Here is a 10051-nt window from a genome sequence, read left to right as displayed (position 1 = left end):
GGAATGTTTCGGCTTGCCTAGTTCCATGACAGGCGTCATCACAACCGCGTTAGTTTTGGGTCATGACAAGTTGGTATCAGAGACTAGGTTACATAGGTCTCATGAGTCATGAACAGGTTTAGTAGAGTCTTGATCGATACGGAGACGTCTGTACTTATTTTTGAGAGGATGCAGAACCGTTAGGAAAACATCACATCTTTGCATTCTTGTCGTGCGAAACTGTTGATTATGGTAACTAAATTTATGTTATTCTATTATCTCACAGATGGTGAGGACACGTGCTACCGGTCAGGACAGACGGCTACCAGTACCACTAGTTGGGGCCGCTAGAGGCTGAGGTCGTAGTCGAGGCCGTGGTAGGGGCAGGGGTTTAGCCTGCAAAACAGCTAGGTCAGAACCTACAGATCTACCAGATTCCCCAGTTCATGATCAGGTCCTAGTTGTGGATGCTCCAGCGGGACCAGCTCATGCACCGGCTATGCCTATTGTTATCCAAAGTCTTAAGGAGACCTTAGCTCAGATTTTGACCGTGTGCACCAGTCTTGCTCAGGCAGTCCTCGTTTCTGCTACAGCAACTACTTCTCAGGCCGGGGAAGGCACTCAGACTCCCACCGCCCGTACAACCGAGCAGGTTGTTCAGGGACATCAGACACCTGGGGCACCATTGTCGCGCCCCTTATTCTCGCGAAATCGGGTTTCGACACGTGACAACTCTTTAAGGAAGGTGTTTTAAAAATAGAGTCTCCACCTAACAAATTAAGGTGCGTTAGGGCACCTTTTTATAGATAACTCTGTTTGACCAGTTTGCGTCACCAGAGATCGGGTAAGGGCTCGAAATTACCTCGAAGAGAAGGTGTTAGGCACTCGTCGAGGTTCACAACTGTGGGTCCTGGCCAAACTCAATTATATGAATTAGTCTATGTGATCAAAGACAAGAAAATAAAAGGATTTTGGGAAGTTCATTATTAAACACAAATGATTGATTGAAAGGCAAGGAGGGGGGGGGAGTCCTAAGTTTTTTAGCCTAAAGGATCACCCCGTACAACACAAATAATACTTCGTAACTCCCTCGAGACGGTGTGTTACTCATATTATTCATCGGGCACAGACTATCATCTCCTGCTACCCAATTACTATCTTTAAGTTGTTTACTTAAAGTGCACTAGTCAGTTCTGAGCCGTACCCTACGCGTGCACTACCTGTCCCATGCTTATGGTCCAGGACGAATTTGGACCTCTATCTCAGAGTGGTTCTAGACTTTAGCTTAGGCTCCTCAAAATGTGACAACTAGGCAACATGCAAAACACATTGGACTTTCATTTATAAGAAAGTAAGGGTTCAAGTTAGCCTCCGCATTTAGACAACAAATGCACGCAAGTCAGATTAACAAAGACAATTGCTGATTTTAATAAGTTGAGATTGCAGAAAACTATAGGCAGGATCTCTATATGAATCTGGATTTAATGAGCGAGCAGTTTACGTTCTCTGAAGCTTACATAGTTGCCTATTGATTACAGGTATAAAAGAGTTAACCTAGATGCATGATATCTAGTCATTTTATGCAGTAACTAACAGTGTTAATTACAGGATCACATTTAGGATTGGTTAATTCAGTCCAATAGGCATGGTTTCTGGTGACAATAGTTAACCCATCGTTGATGACTATTTAAAAAACGAATAGAACAATTAATTAGCTAATTCAAATCATATAAGCCTGATTTCTATAATTAAATTGATTTAGATCCTACAGGCGTGATTTCTATAATTAAAAGTGATTTAGATCCTATAGGCAAAATTAAAACTGATTTAGATCCTATAGGCATGATCTCTAAAATTAAAACCGATTTAGATCCTATAGGCATGATCTCTAAACTTAAAACTGATTTTAGATCCTATAGACATGATTTCTAACAAGCAGGCATAGAGCATACTTTAGCCAAATAAAGGACCTATAGGCATTATCTCTACAATACTGGAAAGTAACATGTTTTCAGCAAAGATAGATTACCTATAGGCATGATTTCTAACACATGAAAGTTGAAACATGTTTGAACAAGATAGAACATTTTAGCTAAGTAATGAGCCTATAGACCGGATTTCTACAAATTTTTTAGTGCAAGTATCGGATAAAAGCCCTTTCCCCAATTTCACTAATATCCCAAATTGTTATTACAATAATTATTACAGACCCAAAATGAAAGTTGTGAATTAGAGAGTAGATATAACTATAGGGAGCCTACAGCAGGCCCAAGTACACCTGGACTGGCTAGGCCTTCATTACCACAGCACCAATGTTGCATACTCATAGACATAAAGCAGTCAAGAATTGAATGACTCCCCCAGCAGCCTTAAAAGCATATAGAACCAAGATCCAGTGTGTCAGAGTTCCCAAGGGCTTCAAGAACCCTGGGCAATGCTCACACTAGGGAAGTTAACAGAGATCATTCAGAGGAGGAACTAGAGACCAAATCCTAGTGTGCCAGAGTTCACAAGGGCCTCCAATAGACCCCAAGCAGTGCTCACACTAGAGAGGTCAAAGGACAGAACCTAAGTAGCCTTGGCTTTCTGCCGGCTAAGAATAGAATTCAAAGAACTCTACCCACAGATGAAAGAGAAAGGACTAAGGTTGAGGGACATAAATTGACTTAAATAGACTCAACCATATTGAGTCAACAAGCAGACACTTAAGTTCATAGGTTCAACATGGTGAAAGCACAGTTTAGGCAAAAAAATAACAGAGCATGTTTGCAAATTTGACAAAGCCATAGGTGTAGAATGAGTTAGAGCATGCTATAAGTAGGTTAAGTACTTAACCTAATGTTAATATCAAGAACCAGAGCATCATAGAAAGGGGAAGGGCATCATATTAGTAGTTGGGTGAACTTACAGTCATAAGTTAAAACACATATACTCAGTAAAATCATGTCGGATAGCAGGTAATATTGTCATGATGATCTAAACAAATGTGATCCAGTTATATCAATGGTTTGTTTTAAAATAGAAATTCAATCATGATGAGACACTCATTACAAATGGGCATCAGGGGGTGTGAGGATCGAGTGATCATGTTGACATAATAGTAAAGAAGCAAATTACAACTAGAAAAAAGAGATACAGATGTGAGGCATTCACTAAAGGATTCAGGGTAAGGGGATAGACATGTTCATAGGCATTCGAAGGTTGACACACTAACTGGATAAACCATAAAGGAGTTCAAATAACTTCAGAACATGCAACATTAGGCGCAAGCGAGTGTTAAAGAGACTAAGACATACACAACTGACAAAGATAACGCCTAAACATCACTCGTATGCATGTTGGATCATGGATTCAGTAATAATAACATGTATAAATCAGGAATATATAAGAATGCAAGTGCAGAAGTTAAGTGAATCACCAGTTAAACGAGAAATGCAAGAAAAGAATAAAACCCACAGTGTTCTGAATCGTCAATGAGAAGCAGAACCCAGAACTTAATGGCCTTGGCTTTCAGTCGGCCAAGACCAAAGTATAGAACGAAATAACAGAGTGAAGTTTTAGATCTAGTAAAATTTGATAACACATATACTCAGTAAAATCATGTCGGATAACAGGTAATATTGTCATGATGATCTAAACGACGGTGATCCAGTTATATCAAAGGTTTGTTTCAAAATACCAATTCAAGCATGATGAGATAGTCACTACAAACAGGCATCAGAGGGGTGTAAGGATCGAGTGATCATGTTGACAGAATAGTAAATAAGCAAATTACAACTAGCAACAAGAGTTACAGATGTGAGGCATTCACTACAAGGATTAAGGGTAAGGGGATAGACATGTTCATAGTCATTCGAAGGTTGACACACTAACAGGATAGACCTTAAAGGAGTTCAAATAAATTCAGAACAGGCAACATTAGGAGCAAGCGAGTGTTAAAGAGACTAATACATACACAATTGACAAAGATAACGCCTAAACATCACTCGTATGCATGTTGGATCATGGATTCAGTAATAATAACATGTATAAATCAGGGATATGTAAGAATGCAAGTGCAGAAGTTAAGTGAATCACCAGTTAAACGAGAAATGCAAGAAAAGAACAAAACCCACAGTGTTCTGAATCGTCAATGAGAAGCAGAACTAGAACTTAATGGCCTTGGCTTTCAGCCGGCCAAGACCGAAGTTTAGAAAGAAATAACAGAGTGAAGTTATAGATCTAGTGTGGTTATAGTGATTTTTTCAAGCCTGTCTAAAGGGAATGGGGGAAGGGGTTTATATAGTGGTAGAGATTAACACATAAACATAGGAAATTATCAGTCAATCACTAGAAAGGAAAGCAATTGAAATCAGTAAGGAAAAGAGGAAATTCCATAACCCTAATTTTAGGCACAATACACAAATTGACGGAAATAAAAAATAAAAACCACAGACTTCATAGAATAAGATGAACATAGACAGAAATCTATTCAAAATCAAAGAATCAAGTCAGATTTGGTTTGATTTAAAAAGGATTTGAAACCCTAAATTAGGGTAAGTAAAAATCGGCAAAAATAAATAAATCTACACATAATAGGGCGAATATAGTCAAGATAATACTTAAAATAAAGGCTTGAACAAGCTTTGGTTCGAATCAAAGAAAATCTGAAAACCCTTGTTTTAGGGTAAGTAAAAAAAATCTAAAATGATACACAGATATTCATAGAGATTCATACCATAAAAGAACAAGAACAAACACAGATGGAAAGGGTCAAAGAACTGAACCAGATTTGGTTCGATTTCTAAGAGATTTTCTCTCCATGTTTAGGCAAGCAAACTAGGTGACATCATAGACAAACTAGTAGTGAGGGGAGGTAAAATAAGGTAAGGGAATCCTTGGTGGATTCCGATTTGGGGTCGAATTTAGGAGGGTTTGATAGGAACGATGACTAGGGTTCATGAGAGACGAGAGATGAGAGAGTTCTAGGGCGGCGGGGTAGTGAGAATGATTTAGGGTTTGGGGTGGGTTAGGTTTAAAGGGGTAGGTGTAACGTGGACAGTTGATCTTAGAGATCAACGGTATTGATTTAAAGGGTCCTGGGTCGGGTATGATAACGGGTATGGGGACTGGGCTAGTAGGTTTGGGCAAGGGGTATTGGTCTGGTGTAAGGGTGTTGGGTTAAATCCGAAAATAGGGGATTTTAGGGCTAGATTTTAAATACCCATTTTTAACAAATAAATAATTTATAAAAATAATCAATAAATAACAAAAATATTATTTGTGCATGAAAATGATTTAAAATGATTACTTAACACTACAAAACATAAAAATTATTTTTTGTATAAATAAAGTAATTATATATGCATATGGGCTATTGTTGCAAAATATTCAATTTAGCTCTAAAATGCAAAAAAGTAATTATGACAAATGCACTGAAAGCACTTGAAACTCCGTATTAGTATAAATGATAAGTTTAGATGATTAAATCATCATAAAAAGTAATTTATATGATAAAAAATACAGGAATAAATTGATTTAAAGTCTTTAAAAATCATGGAAAATTATTAAAAATACTTGTGTATGCTTGTAAATCAAATGATGATGCATATGCACTATTTTGGAAGTATATGTATATATAGTTAAAAATATGAGGGAAAAATTGGGTATCAACAGCTGCCCCTCTTTACCCGGGAAGGATGAAAGAGTTGTCGGGTAAAGAAATGATGACCGATTTTGACCTAATAGAGTGATTTTTAGAAAATATAGGCCGAACCCTGGTCTCTGAGCTGCCTACATATCCCTAGTTTTACAGGAATCAGGCCATGTGTAGTTCTGGACCAACGGTGAATGGAACCGATGGAATTGTCATAAGAATGGCCGTGTGTTTCGGAAATGGTTCTTTTGGCAAGGATAGTATCGGGTGCAGAGTTTTGAATGTGAATCTGAAAATTAATGGATGTATTATAGAGCAAATGTCTGAATGGTTATAGAGTGAAAAGTGGGCAATTGCTGGGAGTCGGTTACGTTTGAAATGATTGTAGGGTGTGAATGTTATAAGTGGAAACCGGAGCGAAGGTTGCTCCCATTTGAAGAACGTTTATTTCATAGATTACCTACAAAACATAAAACACGATGCACGCAAATATATATGGGTTATTGCGACAATTTAAACATCATGCAAATTCCCCTTAGACCATGAAGATTTTCTTCGGACGGTGAGGATGATGCCCTTAGACCATGACGTCCCGGGCCATGAATCTCTCGGGCCATGAGAATGGTGCCTCTGAACTATGACGCCTTTGAATAATGATATGCATCATTGAGAGATCCTCAGGTCATGACATGATATCTTCGGGCTATGAGGATGATGCCTTCGCACTATGGCGCCTTCGGACAGATGGCGATGTTTCAGCCCATGAAATGTAGAGTCATGATTATGGATTATATAAGAGAAACAAGACAGAGCTTAGTCTTGCATAAGATTGGACAGAGCTTAGCCCGGGGAAGGCAAAATAGTGCTAGATTTCAAACCGCGTAGCATTCGACATTAGACAAGGAAAGGCAGAGCTTAGCCTTATGCAATTGGGGGAGGCAATGCTTTGCCCTCATGACGAAAGAAAGGAGAACGAGGTACGTTACGTCTACGTAGTCNAGAGCTTAGCCCTGGAAAAGGCAAAATAGTGCTAGGTTTCAGATAGTGTAGCATTCAACATTAGACAAGGAAAGGCAGAGCTTAGCCTTGTGCAGTTGGGGGAGGCAATGCTTAGCCTCATGCAAGAAAAGGAGACAGGGCTTAGTCTCATGCAATGGAAGGCAATGCTTAGCCTTATGCAATTATAGAGGCGGGGCTTAGCCTCATGCAAGAAGAGGAGACAATGCTTAGTCTCATGCAGTAGAAGGTAGTGCTTAACCTTATACAAATAGGGAGGCAATGCTTAGCCTCATGCAAAATGGAGACAATGCTTAGTCTCATGCAGGGAAAGGCAGTGCTTAGCCTTATTCAAATAGGGAGGCAATGCTTAGCCTCATGCAAAAGAGGAGACGAATGGAAAAGTAAAGTAATTCTTAGCTTAAGATGTTCGTGCTAGATAATTTGTTGTCTTGAGGGCCGTGCTTTGATGTATCTGTGAGTATCGTTGTCTTATTGTGCCTGCATTCAAAGAAAGACTTGTGAGTTCTGTAGGGGGAAGGTCGGTTCGTGTCTCTGCCTGCTTGCTTTGCTTTTCCTTGCTCTAGAGATCCTGTTTGAGTTACTCTGGGTAATATCTGGCTGCCATAGAAATAAAGTTTTCGAAAAATATGCATGCACTTGATAAATAGAATTATTGAAAACATAGGAGTATGTAATATCAAGTTAATTAGTTGAACCAATGACTGCGACACATTAAGAGACATTGCGACTTCTTTGCACTAGAATTTTAAGGGTATTCTGCCCTAGTTTAATAAACGATTCTTCAGTCATTCTGCATATGACGAAGTTTGCTGGATTTGCTCCGAAATTTTGAGGGTCCTCCTCAAAATTCTGCCCCAGTCACTTAGCCAACTCTTTGACTGTCTTGCATATGATGACGTCGGTTGGACTTGCTCCAGAATTTTGCGAGTCCTCCTCAATATTCTGCCCTAGTTTCTGCTTCTGAGGAAAATGAAAATTTTATAGAGATGTGACCGAACCCAGAGGGCTACCTATGTATCCCCTCTTAAAGGAGAATCAGGTCAAGCGTAGTTCAGTTACATTAGATGAAGAAATGTAAATAATTTAAATATAGTATCTCTTGACTGCGTCCGAATTGACAGTCTTTGGCCAAACTTCTTCGTCCATTTATGCGAGTGTGAGTGCTCCTCCTGTTAGTACTGGATTAACCATGTAGGTCCATTGCCAATTATACGTGAGAACTTTCCTTTGGCTTCATCCTGATGTGGAAAGATTCGCTTCAGCACCAGCTGCCCCGGTATGAACTGTCTAGGTTTGACCCTTTTGTTGAAAGCTCTAGACATTCTGTTCTGATAAATTTGACCATGCCATACCGCTTTCATTCTTTTCCCGTCAATAAGAGCCAATTATTCATAGCGACTCCTTATCCATTCTACATCATTGAGTTTAGCTTCTTGTATAATTCTTAAAGGAAGGAATTTCGACCTCGGCGGGAATGACAGCTTCAGTATAGCAGATCAACATGTAGGGAGTTGCTCCGGTCGATGTGCGAACCGTGGTACGATATCCAAGCAAAGCGAACGGTAGTTTCTCGTGCCGTTGTTTGTAATTAAGCTTGTGAGCCACTATGGATGTGCTCAAACTAGTCATATCATCACAAGACCATTCAATGATGTCCTCATACTCTTTCAGGAAACGGTTGTACTCTTTTTTCTCTGATAGTGACAGGTGAATGCTTATGCGAGCTTCTTTGACTATTTCAGATTCTCCCAAGTTGAGTATCTCGGTTTCGTCCAAATTTGACTTAGGCCTATTCTCAAAATTTTCCATTTCTCTGACAATTTCCTCAGGTATTACATCTTCTTCTTCTATTTCCTCTGAATCACTATCCTTATGTTGCGTGTCTCATTATATGTTACAGTTGCCGGTTCATCAGGATAAGTAATAATAATGCTGTAGAGAGAATAATGTAAAGGATAATAATAAATACTAAAATAGAAATGCATTAGACAAATCTGGAAATGTTAAAACAAGTACGGCTCGATAATTCGAGCAATTATTTCAAAACAAAACAGAATATTAAAAATGTCTTAAATGCTTAAAATTGCTTTTAAAAATAGATCATGCTAATTGCCAGGCTACCAGGAACTCGAAGGGCCCGAGATGGTCTAGCAGTCCAATTCTTGAGAATAGTTCCTCTCCCACGGTCTGAATTGTAAAGTCTTCCTCCTCATCAACTATTGCACTGCAGTCCATGTCTTCATCGTCTAGAAAAACAGATTCCTTAGGCCAGCTAAAGCTTCATCTTCTTTATATCCCCATATCATGTCAGCTTGTTGAAATGTCTGGTGCAAATGTGGTATTGGCTGTTCAAGAGGGTAATAGGGACCACGCCATGGCGGCGACCAATCATTGTACTCCTGCCAGGTGTACTGATATCCAAGTCCAAAGGTTTTACCGTGACGTTTTGGTTGTATTGGCTTAGTGATACCCTAGAGATTCTTGCCGAGACCATTATCGGGTTCATACCCTGTCCATAATAATATGTTTTCAATGTTATTATTCCACCACTTGTCTTTCTCGATTGCATTAACGTGCTCGATGCAATGGTACGTCTCTCCACCCAACTTCCTTCTATTCTCAACAACCGGAGTGGTTTGATTGGTGTAAATGGGGTTCTCCCGTCTCCATGAATGATCACCTCCTGATGGTTCCATTCGAACATCATGGCCTGGTGTAGCGTAGAAGGTACGGCTCCAGCGGCATGTATCCAAGGTTGTCCCAGCAACAGATTGTATGTGGCAGATATGTCCAATACTTGAAACTCAACATCAAACCAAGTTTGAACCACCTGCAGACACAGGTTTATTTCCCCGATCGTGGCCCTTTGGGATCGATCGAATGCTTTCACATACATAGTTCCTGATCGTATCTCATCCAAGACTTTACCAACCTCTTCAAAGTAGTCAATGGACAAATGTCAAGACTTGAACCCCCATCTATTAGGACTCTGGCTATGAATTTGTCCTCAAATTGTACGGTGATGTGTAGCGCCCTGTTGTGATTCAGTCCTTCTGGTGGCAGTTCGCCTTCGTGAAAAGTGATCTTGTGGCTCTCCAATACTTGACCTACCATGTTGGCCATCTCTCCACTAGTAATGTTGTTGGGTACATAAGCCATGTTCAATATTTTCATTAATGCATTCCTATGTGCTTCAGAATTTTGCAGTAGTGACAAAATGGAAATCTGAGCAGGGGTTTTGTTCAAAAGGTCCACTATAGAGTACTCCCTTGCTTGCACCTTTCTCCAAAGATCATCTGGGCCAGTTTCAATGATAGGTTATTTGGGAGAGGCTTCTTACTTGTTCCTCCCAAATTCTCAGGTGTGTAAACCCTACCGGTCCTGGTCATGCCTTTTGCGGCACCTATTTCTTCCATT

The sequence above is a fragment of the Nicotiana attenuata genome, chromosome 5 (genome assembly GCF_001879085.1).
Source record: "Nicotiana attenuata strain UT chromosome 5, NIATTr2, whole genome shotgun sequence".
NCBI lineage: Eukaryota > Viridiplantae > Streptophyta > Magnoliopsida > Solanales > Solanaceae > Nicotiana > Nicotiana attenuata.
This window is presented reverse-complemented; position numbering follows the sequence as displayed.